Raw genomic sequence first — 17,482 nt, 5'->3', positions numbered from 1 at the left:
TCTTCTCTGAAAGAACTGCAGAGACAAACATGGTGAAGAGTCTGAGGGAGAGGAGGTCCTGTGACAGGCCCAAATTGGAATCAAGCTCAGGGGGAGGCCTCAGGGCCTAACACTATTACTGAGGCTATGGTGTGCTCACAAAAAGGGGCCTATCATGACTGCCCTCTGAAAGACCCAACAAGCAGCTGAAAGAGTAGATGAAGATATTTACACCCAACCAATGGACAAAAGCTGCTGACTTAGGAAAAATCTGGAACAAATTGAAGAGGAGGGTGACCCTGTAGGAGAACCAGCAGTCTCAACTAACCTGGACCCCCAAGATCTCTTGATACTGAGCCACCAACCAGGCAGCATATACTAGCTGATATGAGCTCTCCCTCCACCCCTAACACATACACAGCAGAGGACTGCTGGGTCTGGATTTTGTCAGAGAAGATGCACCTAATTCTCAAGAGACTGGAGGCTCCAGAAAGTGGGCAAGTCTGATGGGGTAAGGGGGTGGTAGGTGGGGAACATCCTCATGGAGACAGGGGGTGGGAGAAGGATATATGGGATGTGGAAGAGCCAGAGGGTAGACCGGGAGGGGGACAAAATCTGGACTGTAAAACAGATTAAAAACAATCAAACAAACAAACAAACAAACAAAACAAAACAAAAGCAAACACAACTCCAAGCATACTTGAAAGTATTGGAATCTTTAACTGCTTCATCAAAAGTCTGCTGGTTGTCATGAGAATCTACCACATCTAAATCTACTTAGGTTCTGCTTGCTTGCCTTATTCGTTACAGGTTGCAGAAAGAGATCAAATGTGATATTTTCTCTCTAGTTTTCACTGATTCACATACATGGATATGTAGACAACCAAAGTCAAAACTGAAGGTCAGCTTTTGTCAATTTCCGTACCGTCCAATCACAATTCTGAGTCTAATTCATGAACTTGCAGCATTCATTCCTATTCCTCCCTCACCTATCTGCCGTTCTGTCCTATTTCAGAAGATCAAGGTGTCATATATTTCATTACATTACTTTAGCCTCACTGGAAATCATATTACATCGTTCAGTTTTCTATGTAGAACTTCTAGAAATTACCTAAAGCCGTGAACCTCAGTATAAGAAAAAATTCTATTGCATCTGATCATTTTTCTCTCAACCTGTTTTATGTTTTAATTTTGTTTTCTTGGTTACTCTTGAGTTTATATATTTACATAATTGAGAAAAAGTTTTATTTTAGACTCATGCCATCTAACTAGGCTTTATTTTTTTAATAAAAAATGTATTTACTTAGAAACATTCAGAATGTCAACAATACAGCCGCATTTTTTTTTTTTTTTTTTGCAATTACAGAGCGGTATTCAGTTAACAGAACAATTATCTTCATATAAGCTGCATCAGAGACAAATGAAGATAAAAAAATAAAACTCAAAAATAAAAGCAAAAGAAAAAAAAACCCAAAAAACAAAAACCAAACTATTGTCCCCATATATAACTAATTTGTGCTATGAACCAACAAGAATCTGCTTTAAATTTCCATGCCAATTTACAACCCCAAGACTGTACTAGGCAAGGTTAGTGGCTATTGAAAATACCACCAGGACAGGGCTATCTAAAGACACATTAGGTAGTGTGTTAACTATACAAAAAAAAAAGACACTGTACAGTTTAAAAACAAATCTTACACAGCCTTACATTTCAATTTTTTTCTTTAAAAGGAGTGAGTCGTATGGGGGGGTTAAATGCTTTGTAGACAAGAAAAAAATTGCGCTAGAACCAACTTATTCATCATCATCTTCTTCATCTTCATCTTCCTCTTCTTCCTCCTCTTTCTCACCCTCTTCATCCTCCTCCTCATCTTCCTCTTTCTTCTTTTTCTTCCTCCTTTCAGCTTTGACCACCCCCCTTTTTTGCCACATCAGGTTTTCCTTTAGCTCTGTAGGCAGCAATATTCTTCTCGTACTTCTCCTTCAGCTTGGCAGCCTTCTTCTCATAGGGCTGCTTGTCATCCGCTGCAGTGTTGTTCCACATCTCTCCTAGTTTCTCTGCAACATCACCAATGGATAAACCAGGACGCTCGCCTTTGATTTTGGGGCGGTACTCAGAACAGAACAAGAAGAAGGCCGAAGGAGGCCTCTTGGGTGCATTGGGGTCCTTGAACTTCTTTTTGGTATCCCCTTTGGGGGCGATGTAGGTTTTCATTTCTCTTGTCAGCCTTTGCCATATCTTCAAATTTCCTGTTTTCTTTAGCAGACACGGTCTTCTGCCTCTCTCAGCACTTCTTGGAGACCTCTGAGAAGGTCACAGAAGCATCCGAGTGCTTCTTCTTGTGCTCCTCTCGGCAGGTTTGCACAAAGAATGCATATGAGGACACTTTGCCTCTCGGCTTCTTAGGATCTCCTTTGCCCATGTTTAGTTGATTTTCCTCCGAGAGGCACAGAGTCGCCCAGTGCCCGTCCAGCTCGCGCTTGCCCCGGCACTGTCTCTATGGAGCTCAATGTACTGCAATGGCTGTGAGAGCGGGAGCCAGACGCAGCCTCCTCCTCACTCTCTCTGCTCTGTAACTAGGCTTTATTTTATTCTATTATTTTTCTGTTTGTGGTGTTAGGAATAAAACCTAGTATCTTGTGCACACCAGATAAGCACTCTCAACACTAAAATGCATCTTCTGCCTTTTTAGAATTTATGTTTTGTTTCATGGATATTATTATATTTTGGTGTACCTGGGGGGGGGTGAATCTAAGTCTTGAATAGGTTAAACATATAATCTATCACTATACCAAACCTCACAAGATTTATTTATTTATTTATTTAGCTACTTACTTACATATTTCCTTCCTTCCTTACTTATTTTGACATATTACCTATTGAAGCCAGGACTTGTACAAGCTATGCAGACACCCTACTTCTGAGCTGCTAATTTACTTTTAGAAGTTTAATTTTATAATTTTACATGTGTTGTTTTATAGCAAATGATTAATATATTTCTGATTTTTAAATTCTAGTATTTCAGTTTGGTATTAATTCTGTATATATTTGAAAATATTTTGTTACTATAGGTTTAGGAACATAATAAAGGAATTCCATGATTGCTAGATATATTTAAAAAAATAGTAATTCTGAGAGGCCCTGGCATCACCTGACAGATGCAGATACTCACAGCTAACCATAAGACTCAGCCCAGGGACTCCAGTGGAAGAGTTAGAGGAAGGAATGAAAGAGCTAAAGGGATTGCAACCCCATAGGAAGAACAACAATATCAACTAACTGGACCCTCCAGATCCAGGGATTGAACCATCAACCAAAAAGTATACACGGAAGGATCCATGGCTCCAACTACATCTGTAGCAGAGGATTACCTTATCTGACATCAGTGGGAGAGGAGGTCCTTGGTCCTGTGGAGCCTTGATGCCCCAGCATGGGGGACGATAGAGGGGTGAGGCAGGAGTGGGTGGAGGAGCACCCATGAAGAGGCAAAGGGGAGGTTATGGGGTAAAGGATTTGGGGAGGGGAAACCAGGAAGGGGGACAACATTTGAAATATAAATATAAGTAAAATAAAATAAAACAATAATCCAAAGTAAAATTTTCTTAGTTTTTTAATGAGCTGACTAGACTGATAGACTTGTATAATATGATAGTTACATAATAGGCTTGACCATCTGTAAAGAATTAGATAATGATTCCCATTATATAATTATCAATGGATGAAGATAGATGAGGTGATTACAGTAACTGATAGGAACATTGTTAGAATTACTCTATTCATGACTGGAGTAATGAGTGAAACCTGGAAGGACAAACTTCTGAGGTAAGCAAGTTTTTCATAACAGACCTTAGGGAAGACAACAGACAGGCTTTAAACTCTGAGGGAATATCTCTACCTATTTTCCTTTTATGAATTATTTCCTTTAAGTTTTTTTTCTATTTTGGGCAGAATCAGTACACAGAGATGTTTTGGACTTGACATAGTTCTGATGGTTGCATAAAATTTATCAACTAATTTATTCTAGAGAGTGAAGGCAGTGGAACCTGCAAAGCTACAAAAAGAGTCTAGGTGAATGTCTGGGAACACACACAAAAGATGTGAAAATAGGATCTCACATAGATATTTACACAACCATGCTCATGACAGATTTAGTCACGATAGCTAAAGCAGAGAAGGAATCCAAGTGTCCGTCAATGGATAAGAAGATAAGATGTATTGCATATATGACCCCCTCTGTACACACAAGATGTATGTGCATGAGAGGCACAAAACAACATGATACAATTCCATTTTTAAGAAGTATTTATAATATTCCTAAATCATTTTTGCAGAAAGTCTAAAAGTAATTTGCTGGCCTTGAAGAAAGAATGACGTCCCTTACTGTTTAATGGGTATAGAATTTCAACTGTGGAAGTGGAATCTTTCCAGAGACAGCTGGAAGCAATGGCTACCCACACCAGAAATATCTGTAATGACAATGGATTGTTAAATTGTACACTTAAAATGGTTAACATGGTGTATAACATGTGACAAATGATTTTGTATAGGTTTTTAAACGTCTGTATTGGGAGGTAGAGGTAATGTTCAAGAGGATATTTCACCATTCATGACCATTCATCTCTCAGTCTCTAGAACTTTCAGCCCTGGGATTTACAGATGCTAGCTCTGAATTTCTCTGACACTATTTATTGGCTGCAACTTTCTTGGTAGCTTCATTTTAAAAAATGAGATTATGATAATCTTGACAGTAAATTGTGAATTTACATTTTTTTAAATTCTACCAATTCACAAAGATAAGTCCATGATCATCAAAGATGCTGAAGCACACATTCAGTCTTTTAATATGTGTCCACTTGTTGATCTTTTGATGAACATATATAAAGCACTACTTAATTTTATATACTGTTCTTTGAAGGCTATATGGTTTTATACATTGGTTTGTGGTCTGTTCTTCAGTGTCCTCAAACCAATTTGCACATATCTTGGATGTTCTACTAATAACATTGAGATATCCTGTACTCAAGAATCTCATATTAGCAAACCAGGTATGGACAATATACACATATATAAAATATATTTCAGTAAATGTATTTTTGAAGATGTGATGTAAACATAAAGAACTGGTTTTATTCTTTTCTAAAAATTGTGTCAAGAGAAGAGGCACCATCAGAAATCAGTAAAAGACACAGTTGCAGAACTATCACACTTGAAAAATGTCAAGGTTCTTTGGCAAAATGAGACCTTGGTAAATGATGGATGGCAATGGATGCCACCAAGGAGGAAGGCAAGCATGTAAAGTTAGGACTAAGCTGGAACCACGAGGAGTTGTGCAGATATGTGAAGACTCATGGTTACATGGGCACCACGTTGTTCAGTAGACTGAAACATATGAAACATAAAAATACTTGGTAACCATGATTGAAAAATAAATTGAAACAACCCAGGACCAAATAGATGCAGCATGCCATGTGTCATTCCTAGAGTGGATACTGGCCTCTTGAGAGACATCTTGCTATCTGACTGCACTGGGAACTCTTGCTGGCATTCTGACCTACCATCCTGAGTCGTAACACTGAGTCAGCCTTTGGAAAGTGTGATGAGAATAGATGAGTAAATTGCACATAGGTAACAATAGGGGGAAAGGCAACAGCCCATTTAAGTGCCTGGCTTTGCCCAGTCCCTTTGAAGCTTAATTATAACCATCGGAGGAAGCCTCTTAAATGCTTGCCAAGACACAGCAATGTGAGGGGACTTTTGCCAAAGGTTTTAAATTTCTATGGGAAGAAATACTTCCCATGTCAAGTGATTTAGTTCAAACTACTCATTAGAAAGTTTGCCTTTTCTTCAGAAATAATAATAATAAAAGAATTTTTATATGCAAGATTTTAAAAATCCCAATATGTTTTCACACAAATATCGTCTAAAGTCTATTAACACTGGTCTGGCCGAGCTACCCCAGGGAACAACTGATGGGAATGCCTCTTTACAGCTGAGCAGATCACAGTGAAGCTAATGAGCTTCAGCATGAGAGCCAAGGCTTCTCTAAACCTGCATACTTTGGCTCTAACCTCAGCCTTTGTTTGCCTCCAAACACAGTGGCTCAAATAAGGATTTTTCTCACCATCAACTTTTGCCCATTTATATTTTTGTTCATCTAAAGTACATTCTACAATGTCTAACAGTGAGATTCTGATTCAGTTTCCTGAGTATTCTAAAGCAATGAATATTCTAAAATGAGCCCTAAAATTAACCAAGGGAGGTGGGAATCAACAACCTCTTTTGACTTAAAACATGCTACATGTCAGAGCAGATGGGAGTTCTGAGATGAAGAGATTTAGGCAATCAGTGGCTGCTAAAAGAGGAAGAATCTGGTCTCCCACCACCAGGAATGAGCTCCCTAATAGATTATCCAGTTCAAAGTAGTCAGTCCTAAACATATGTACACATGAACAACATTAAATGGATTCAGTAGACTTTTACATATATATGTTTATGTATATGAATGTGCATGTGTGTGTGTGTGTATGCGGAAACTCAGTAGGTTTTAATGTATATGCAAATAGTAATTAAAATATAACATAAGTATATGTAAATAATAATTAAAGACAAGATCACGAATTTGTGAGAGAGCAGAAGGCAAAGGAGGAGTTGGAACAGGAAGGAGATGGATTTGAAATGGTGTGAACACAATAGTCATGCAGTAAATTCTCAAGAAACAAAAAATACTAAATGAAAAATATAAAAAATAATTCAGAGTTGACTTCCAAGGCAGTATTAGCAAGTAGAACTAAATTGTGAGTAGAGCTAGGAAGGTTTTGAGAAAACCTTCAGTAGAAAGTCTAGCAATTTCAATGTGATTATTGGTGAAAAATTAAACAAAAAGGGTGACAATAGACCAAGAGTCTAGAGGGGGGAAAGCTGTTTTTTTTTTTTCAAATTAATGGATGAAACATTTGACAGCACTGACATTCTTCCATAATTTGGAAAAATAAAAATACAAATGTCCACTGAAATGACAGAAGCTGGTGATGACATTTCTTTGTGAAATATTGGAAGTATCATCTGATTGTATCATAATCAGACTCTAGAGCAGTGGTTCTCAACCTTCATAACGCTGTGACCCTTTACTACAATTCCTTATGTTGTGATGACCCCCAACCACACAACTATTTTGCTGCTCCTTCATGACTGCAATTTTGTAACTGTTATGAATTTCAATGTAAATATATGATATGCAGTATATCTGAAATGTGACCCCACCCAAAGGGTCTTAATACACAGGCTAAGAACAGCTGCTCTAAAGGAAATATGGAGGATTTGTATCTCTGGGATCGAAAGCTTAGTCATTTCACAACCTTGATTAAACCCATACCAAAATTTGGTTGTTGAGAGGAAACATATCAAAGTAAGGAAAAAAATCCATGCATAGACCTATCATCTTCTTTCAAACTTCAGACAGACTTAATAATGTTCCCTCAAAGACCTGTAAGACTAGACAGAAAACCATCTAAGCATTCTGATTGTGCTCTGTATGTACTTGCTATCTTAAATACTGGACATTCTATACCATGACACCAGCTTGTGTTTTATTCTTTAAAATGTTAAAAAACAAAATTCATGCAAGCTACACATCAAAGCCCAGAAGAAAGAGTGGAATGGAGTCTGTATAAAAGCATAATTTCAGTAACATTTTTGTAATGAAATAGATCTGTGAATAACTCAAATGTGCAATTTGAAAAGTTCAAAATTTTTTACACCCTTTAAAGCAACAGCAACAAATTAATATATCCATTGTCTTAAAAGTTTCTTTTTATGCTCTGTAAGCCTCACACAACCCTTAACTTATTTTACATGACTATAAGTTTGAGTTTTTAAGAAATTATGTAAGTAGAATCACAAAAGATGTAATGTTGTCCAAATTCTTTCACTTAGGAAAGTAATTTTGAGAGTCATTCATGTAAAATTTCAGTGACTTGCCATATATGCATACTCTCTAGATGAAGCATCTATTTAAAACTATTGTACATTTGTGGTCAGTTGACAGTTTTTTCTTCTGAACTTTTGAGAGACTATGTATAAGCCAAATGGAAGTTCTGTTTTATATTTGTCCTAAAATGTTATAGTTTTACATTTTAGTTCTGAATTTAAACTCATTTTTAAAACCTGTATGAATATAATTTGTTCCAATATTTATTTAAGATAGATTTTACCCCACTGACTTTTGCAAAGAGATACCTTTATGGGCATAGAACAATTCTTCTTCTTTTTTTTATCTTGATTCTAGATCTACAGCCTCTCAGTTGCCGTGGGTTTATAATTAGTTATAAAAATGTCAAATAATTTGAAGCTTCCTTCTTGTATCAGTGTTGTTAGACTATTGTACAACCTTTATGTTCCCATGAGAATTTCAACAGATTGTCTACTTCTAAAAAAAAAGAAAAGCAACAATCCTGAGATATCACTTCAGAGGGCACTGAATGTGTACAGTAAATTGGAGAAATGATACAGTAGCAATAATAAGTACTCTTATCCACAAATTAAAAAAAAAATCTCATTTAATGGTATCGCTGATCTCACCAAACCTTTTTAATTATAACTAATGCAGTTTTCAACAGCTCATCTCCAGGGCTAAGGCCTTGGTAGCTAATCTAATCTTAGTTGGTCAACCTTAAACACCTACTACCTACACTAAGTAGACTCAGTAGGTTTTATTAGTACATACATGTGTGTGCATGCATGCGTACATGCATGTGTACATGCATGCATGCATGTGTGTGTGTGTGTGTGTGTGTGTGTGTGTGTGTTAATTTGAAGAAGAGGTAAATAATTTCAAGTTGAGTGGCACTGGAAGCATTAGAGAGGGAGAAAATGAGATGAGAATGATGTAAACACAGTACTCATGTACTGAATTCTCAAAAATAAAACAACCATTCAAAACAAACAAACCAACTAAGTAGCAAAACCATGTCACTAAAAAGGGGGGAAAAAAACCCCACATTTTAAAACTAGCATCGTCCTAGTATCTCGATAACTTCTCCTACTGAATATCTTTGTCTTCAGTGTAAGCTTGTTTTAGGTAAGATTAGTTATGATTTTAAATACCTGGTTTTTTAGTCCTTACATTAAACACATAGCAGCTAATGACACAAAAACTATCAACTGATTTTTAAAAAAAGAAAATACACAATGGAATACTACTCAGCTATTAAGAATGAGGACATCATGAGTTTTGTTCACAAATGGATGGAACTAGAAAATATCATCCCAAGTGAGGTTATTCAGACCCAAGACGACATGCATGCATGGGATGTACTCACTGACTACTGGATATTAGCCAAAAAAAGTACAGAATAGCCAGAATAAAAAACCTCAGAACTTGAGAAGGTTGACAAGCCGAAGGGCCCAATTGAGGATGCCCCATTCCCACTGTGGAGGGAGAAGAAAACAATAAAGCAAGGGCAGAGGGATGGAGAGAGGTGGGAGAGGGACTGGGGGAAAAGTAGACATGATCAGGTATTGGGAGAGGGGATGGGGGCAGAACAGGACTGAACAGCTGAGAGCCAGCAGAAAGGATGGAAACAGCAACCTCAGGAGGTAGGAGGTGGGGGGACCCTCTAGAATGTACTAGAAACCTGGGGAATGAAAGACTGTCAGGATTCAAATGGAGGGACCTTAGATGAAATTCCCAACAGTAGGGAGAGGGAACTTGGAGAGTCCACTTCCAGTAGGAAGACAGGACACCAAGTGGGGTTGGTATCCTACAGTCCAAACCTCTGACCTAGAATTTTTCTTGTCTAAAAGAACCTAAAAGTAGGGACAAAAATGGAGAAGAGTTGAGGGTAAGGAGGTTCGGTGACTGGCCCAAATTGGTATCCAGCTCAAGAAGAGGCTGCAAGACCTGACACCGATGCTATGATGTGCTTACAGACAGGAGCCTAGCATGGCTATCTTCAGAGAAGCGCAACAAGCAGCTGACTGAGATAGAAGCAGATATTTACACCCACCCATTGGACTGAAGTCAGGGACCTCTGTGGTTGAATTAGGGAAAGGTTGGAAGAAGCTGAGGAGAAGGATGAGCCCATAGGAAGACCAGCAGTCTCAACTAACCTGGACCCGTGAGATCTCTCAGACTCTGAGCCACCAACCAGTCAGCATACATGAGCTGGTCTGAGGCCCCCCCAACACATATATAGCAGAGGACTGCCTGGTCTAGCCTCAGTGCTAGAAAATGCATCTAAGCCTGGAGAGAATTGAGGCCCCAGGGAGTGGTAAGGTCTGGTGGTGTTGGGGTGGGATGGGGACATCTTCTTGGAGACTGGGAGGGAGGACTAGGATGAGGATCAGTCAGTCGGAGGGCAGACTGGGAAGGGGATAACGACTGTACCGTAAAAAAAAATAATTACTATTATTGGAAGATAAATATGTGAGATCAGCTATAAATATATAAATCACAAAGGTTAAATATAGGTTAAATCAAAAGGTTAAATCACAAAGATGAATATATACAGATTAGCTCATTGATGTAACAATTCTACAGTTCTGTTGCTTCTCAAAAATCCATATGTATTATCTGATAGCTGAAATGAACAGCTTGATACCAATACACTTGGTATTTGTCTTTCTAGCTCTTGAGCTGGTTAACTTCACTTGCCAACTTCCCCTTTAAAACTAGATCCCATCATGTTCCACAATACTATCTCCAGACAGATCCTTACTATCCTTTCCTTATAAGACACTTTTTCTATTCTTTTCTTTTTTCTTCTTTGTTGTCTTCCTGCTCCATCTAGAATTTTTAGTCCAGTAGCGAATGAGAAGATGTACAAAATGCTTTAGCCATTCCTATTAGTATTTTATATCTTTGCCTTATTTCTGATGGTGGAGACTAGAGGTTTGTCAATTTTATTAATATTAAGTAACTTGCTTTTACTTAATTTTTAACCATTTTTTCTAGTGATTTATTGTTTTTTTTCTTTTATTGGTTTTTCTTTTGATATTTATTTATTTATTTTTTGTATGCTCATTTTGACTCCATTTCCTCTTTCTTTTGCAGTTTCTTAAAATGGAGTTTATTGTCATGGGCTTGAGATTTTTCTTTTTTTAGGCTATAATTTATTTAGGATTTTCACTTTCAGGAATAGTCTTGCGTATTCTAGCCCTACCTCTAACTTTCTGAGGCTGGCCCTCAACTCCAGGTTCTCCTGTTTTTCTGTCTTTAAGTCTGGGATAGTTGTGTTCCATGATGCCTCGTTGCATTTTATCTTATTGTTTTTAGAGAGTCTTGCCTCTATGTAGCTCAGGTTGGCCTGGAACCATGGAATTATATAGCTCTAGCTAGGGTAGGCTGACCTTAAACTTAAGGCAATCATCCTACCTTTGAACCCCCAAAGCTTGAGTTGTACGTATAAGTGTAACAAGTCCAGCCAAGGGATCTTATTCCTATTAACAAAGGAAAAAAAATGTCTTTGGTACAAAGAAAGACTTCATAGTAATAGTAAATAACTAGATGTGGTGGTGGGAGCCTACTACCGAACCTTTGTGATTTTTTTCTCATGTCTCATTTAAATAAAATAATAAATGTGTTTGAGAATATGGGCTGTAAATTTTCTCTGACTTGAATCCATCTCTGTAAGTAATGATAAAGCTCTCCATTTTATTTCCCTTGTCCATTTATTTTTTACACTCCATAGTCCATTCTCCGAACACCCCCATCCACCCTCTGACTGACCACATCCCACCCCTCCTCCACCCAACCCCATCCCATCTCCACATGGATGGCCCTACCCTATACCCCACCTGACCTCTAAACTTCCTGGGGCCTCCAGTCTCTTGAGGCTTAGGTACATCATCTCTGAATGAACACAGATCTGGAAGTCCACTACTGTATGTGTGTTGGGGGCCTCATATCAGCTGGTATATGCTGTTTGGTGGTCCAGTGTTTGAGAGATCTAGGGGGTCCAGATTAATTGAGACTGATGNTCCTCCTACAGGATCGCCCTTCTCCTTAGCTTCTTTCAGCCTTCCCCAATTCAACAACAGGGGTCAGCTGCTTCCGTTCATTGGTTGGGTGCAAATAACCTCATCTGACTCTTTCAGCTGCTTGTTGGGTCTTTCAGAGGGCAGTCATGATGGGTCCATTTCTGTGAGCTCTCCATAGACTCAGTAATAGTGTCAGGCCTTGGGACCTCACCTTGTTCTGAATCCCACTTTGGACCTGTTGCTGAACCTTCTTTTTCTCAGGCTCCTCTCCATTTCTATCCCTGTAATTCTTTCAGACAGGAACAATTATGAGCTGGAGGCAACCCCATCCCTCACTTGATGTCCTGTCTCCCTGCTGGAGGTAGCCTCTATAAATTGTTTTTCCCTACTGTCCAGTGTTTCATCTAAGGTCCCTCCCTTTGAGTCCTGGGAGTCTCTCACCTCCTAGGTCTCTGGTGCATTGGGGGGGGGGGTCCCCACCCTGCCTACTTTCTCTCCCAGGTCCCTCCCTCCCTCCGCACTTGTGATTGTTTTTTTTCTCTCTCCCAAGTAGCACTGAGGTTTCCTCACTTGGGCACTTCAGCTTGTTGAGCTTTTTGAGTTCTGTGGACTGTATCTTGGGTATACTGTACGTTTTTGTTTTTGTTTTTGTTTGTTTATTGTTTTTTTTTTTTGCTAATATCCACTTATTAGTGAGTACATACCATCCATGTCCTTTTGTGGTTACCTCACTCAGGATGATATTCTTTAGTTCTATAGAACTTTTAAGTTATATTTAGTAGTTCTCATTTTCTTGTACCAAGAGAGACAAAAATACTGTTTATTGTAAGGATTATTGTTTGAGGTAATAGTCCATTTCCTTAGGGTATTTTTTTAAACAACATATTTAGTACTCAGTTTCACAGAAGAAAGCTTTGGATTTAATATCTCAAAGAGGAATTTTATCTAGGTTTTCAGTAATCCCTTGGATCACTTTTGTGAAGGGTAGAAAGTCAGTCACTTGCTTCTTGCCCCTTTGTAAGTTGTCCCTGCCTCTTTAAATGAGCATGTCCTTTGAAAACTGCATCTGTTGTGATATTAATCTTGAATGTTAAATTATGTGGGGTGTTTATATACTAGTATCTCACTTCACATGTGAGAAAAACTGATGCTCAGAAAGATAAATGAATTTTCAATAGTTGTGCAGTGGAGGATTTAGGGAGCTGGAACAGGATTCTGGTTTTATGTTATACAATAGTTAGTTCTTGGGCTTATGAATTGCTTAACAAATACATATAAACACCTACTAGAATCAGTACAAAGGTCACCAAGATGACACAAGATCATCAAGAGCAGAATTTACACTCCTACGTGGGAGACTAAGAATCAGTTACTTAATCACGGTTTCAGATGTGTTAGGGGGATGGAGTATAAGGTTTTCTCAGAGTCCCAGAGTGATTGCTTCTCTTACTTCCCAGTCCTTTTGTAGCAGTGACGTCTGTGGAGATTTGACTGAGAAAAAGACAAAAGCTTTACTTCACAGTTCAGATGCTGTTCTGCAATATGGGAATTTCCTCTTGCAAAACTTAGTCATGATGATAACATGGCCTGATTTTCATTGAAACTTTGATGTGAGAATGTTGAGTGAGCATGTATTCACAGCAGCTGTTGTCATAACATAGTCCGTGCTTTGGACATACTCATCTTTACTTAATTAGCCGTGTCCCACTCTTTCTGCTCAAAAATGTGCTGCAAGCTGAGGAAAGTGAGAAGGATACTTCCCACTGCACCACAAAGATTTTATTAACACTACTTTTTTTTTTTTTTCAATTTTTATTAGGTATTTTCTTCATTTACATTTCAAATGCTATCCCGAATGTCCCCTATCCCCTCCCCCTGCCCTGTTCACCTACCCACCCACTCCCACTTCTTGGCCCTGGTGTTCCCCTGTACTGGGGCATATAAAGTTTGCAAGACCAAGGGGGCCTCTCTTCCCAGTGATGGCCGACTAGACCATCTTCTGCTACATATGCAGCTAGAGACACGAGCTCTGGGGGTACTGGTTAGTTCATATTGTTGTTCCATCTATAGGGGTGCAGACCCCTTCAGCTCCTTGGGTACTTTCTCTAGCTCCTCCATTGGGGGCCCTGGATGCTCACAGTCATCTATTGGATGCAACACAGGACCCCCAGTGGAGGGGCTAGAGAGAGTACCACTACTTTTCAAATAGATATTACATCAAAAAGAAACATGGACGGCTCTGGTTTGTCATTTATGTGTATTAACTGTTGTTTGAATATTTTGTAGACTTCAGTTTCAAAACGAAGCTCTCCTGGGCTTTTCTTGTTGGGGAATCTTAATTCCTAATTCAATTCTTTGGCCGATTGGCTGGATTCTTTTAGAGTTCTTCATAGTTCAATATTGGCAGGTGGTAGTTTTCTATGAGTGTCATTGTATTTTAATTTTTTGTTGACTGGATAGAGTTTAAGTATTCTTGCCTCACAGTATTAATAAATCACTCTGAGTTTGCTCCACTAGGTTTTCATTTGAATTGTTCTCTTTGACTCGTGGACTGCTTCAAAGAATATGAAACCACCCACTGTTGATGATATACACTTGTATGTATATTGTAATTTAAAAACAATCCAAGTTATGACAACAATCTCAGGGTCTATCAAGTGACAATTGCATACATAAACTAAGTTAGAACTAAAATGACATTCACCACTCACCACAACATGTATGAGCTTGGAAGACATGTATGACAAGTGACATAAACCAGAAACAGAAGGATGATATTGTTCATTCTGACATATAACTGATCAAAAAAAGAAAGAAATTTCAAGCATTAGAGCTAGAGAAACAATATACCAGGTACCATAGGCACGGACACGTGAAGGAAGTACGGAGACGTAGGTCAGAATAGCAGGGATGGTAAGGCCTGTTGGTGAACACAGCACACACTAGGGTCAGAGCACAGAGAGAGATTGAGCTGATATTTACCTAGACATGTCCTTTCTACTGGTTAACATTCCTACTGCCAGAAGATACTGTCCTTTGTTACTGATGGCAGAAAGTTCATCAAATGTCGTAGACAGCTATGAACACTATGGGCTACATGAACAACCATTCTAGCAAGGTATGCCCTTGGGTGCTATAGTAGCATAGTCTTGGAAGTGTTGGAGGGGAAAGGATTATAACCATGATGATTGTGGACAAATGTGCGATTCTCAAAAAAAAAATGCATTAAAGGAGACAAAATGTGATACCCAAACACAATATCCTCCTCAGCCACAAACGTAAACATATCATCACTTAATATACCAATTGACCTCAAACTCATCGTGTCAGGAGCCATAATGGCACAAACTAATAACTAGCAGGTGATCATCCTGAAGTGGTCTGCCTTGGAATATTATATAATCTTCAACAGGTGAGCCCTCATTAAGCAAGGCTGTGAGGGACTCATTTTAGGAAAGATTCCTGCTATTAATATGCTTTTCCTGTTATTATTAAACACACATAACAATCACTAAGTAGGAGCACACCCCCTTTGAAGCAGATCTCTGCAGGTCCACGAGATGTACTATCTTGTAGTGGTGCTGTATTGACAAATAGGTGACTTAAGTCTTAGTGATGATTCTATAAGAATTCCTAAAATTATATCTGTGATTATTAAGCTTTATAATGGGACTGCTATTAGGTCCTTTCCTGATAATCAAAGTTGCAATGAGAACTCTGCCAGTCTCTCAAGGGTCAACAGTTAATTGCTGTTAGATGGTAACCAGACTTTTTCCTACTCAGAGCATATTCCAAGAGGTTGTAAAACAATTAACCCAAGGTCATTAAAAGGGAACTAACAATTTATCATAAGTGTTAGGACAGAAGACAAAATATTGACTGGGTTTATCTATACAAAACTTCACTCTTAACTTAGTTACGGTTTTAAACCTTCAGTGAACCTGTGGAGCTCAGACAGATGATGGATGTTTAGCTAGATAATTACTCTTAATGGATATGCATGTAAACATTCGCTGTTGTAAACTTCTATTTCAATTTATGATTTGATATTTTGTGTGAACTTGTGACGAACTTTGTAACATGTGATCATGTATACATCTGAAAGATGTGTAAGTACTGAGGGCAAAGAGAAGATGTGAGATCATAGAGGAGACTTTTTTGTCTTTCCCCACTTAGACTAGAATCTTTTCCCTCCCCCCCCCCTTAGGATCTTTCTGCTTTTCCCCTTAGAGGTACCTCTTTACAACTTAGTAATAAACTTTATAATCACTTCTCTAAGTGTCTTCTCTTCCTGTGACTTCCGACTAGCAGGCTGAAAGTTAGAGCCCAGCAGTTCCTGCTGAGCTAGAACAAAGGCTGCATTGCTTAATCCTTCCCTGTTAGGCTACAGGTGTTAATTGCCTAAGCCAGCAGTCTTTTACCCTCAGAAAGAACAAGAAAGTTTTAAGGACTTTTTAGAAGTTATCATCAGCATTTCAGTATAATTAGAGAGCTAGAAAGCCCAGAGACCCTCAGACTTTAAAGCCAACACCAGAGTCCTACTCTGTGACTCCACCTGTACTCAGAACATCATATTGTACCCTATAAGTGTATACAATTATGAGCTATCAAGCACTATAGAAAGAAATGTTAAATTAAAGAAAATTAAACATTGTGTAGGTTTTTCTTGTTGCTTGTATGTTATTTCTGCAACAGTGGATGCTTTTGTCTGTTTAAAAAAGCCCACATCCTGGTCATTCCTCAATTGTCTTTGGGAAATGCATGAATAACTCTTGGAATTAACTTACTAAACTTGTTGACAACAGGAACTCCCAACCAAACATTACATAGAGCAAGAGCAGTCTTGGGGTAGAGTTGGGAGAAGGACTGAGGGACCTGAACAGGATAGGGGCTCCACAGGAAGACCAGCAGAATCAATTAACCTGGACCCTTGTGGGCTCCCAGAGACTGAACCATCAACTAAAGAGAGCATAGGCCGGACCTAGGCCTCCGCACACATATGTTGCAGATAAGCAGCTTGGTTTTTATGCAGGTCCCCTATCAAACAGAGCAGGGGCTGTCCCTGAGCCTGTAGCCTGCCTGTGGATCCTACATCCCTAAATGGACCACAGTGTGTAGCCTCAGTCAGTCCCACAGCAACTTGATGTGCCTGGTGGGGAGGGTACTTGGGGTACAAGAATTGCTAATTCGGGTTGAAAAATGAATAAATTAATTAATTATTTTAAAAAAGAACATAAATTAAAAGGAACCTCGCAGAACTGGAGAAGTAATTTTAGAATTACTTGTATACATGCCATTTGTTAGAAGGTTCTTATGATAGACTACTCTGCTACAAACCTTTCCCCATTATCCCATCCCCATTGTTAGACCTTAATGAAAGTTAAGCCTGATGTATAACAGATACTTTCACATTCCTGTAAAGAACTGTCCTGTGTATAGGTACAGAGTCAAAATTTAGAGCTAAGATGAAAGGATGGACTATCCAGAGACTACCCCATTCGGGAGTCCATCCCATCATCAGCCACC

General features: G+C 38.7%; 1 pseudogene; it reads right to left on the bottom strand.

Annotated features, from left to right (window-relative positions):
- Window positions 1-1,773: 1,773 nt before the first annotated feature.
- LOC110333568 lies at window positions 1,774-2,402 on the bottom strand (annotated as a pseudogene).
- Between the last annotated feature and the right edge of the window lie 15,080 nt (window positions 2,403-17,482).

The sequence above is a fragment of the Mus pahari genome, chromosome 15, assembly GCF_900095145.1.
Source record: "Mus pahari chromosome 15, PAHARI_EIJ_v1.1, whole genome shotgun sequence".
NCBI classification, from domain to species: Eukaryota; Metazoa; Chordata; class Mammalia; order Rodentia; family Muridae; genus Mus; species Mus pahari.
The sequence above is the reverse complement of the archived record's forward strand: the minus strand, read 5'-3'. Positions and strand labels throughout refer to the sequence as shown.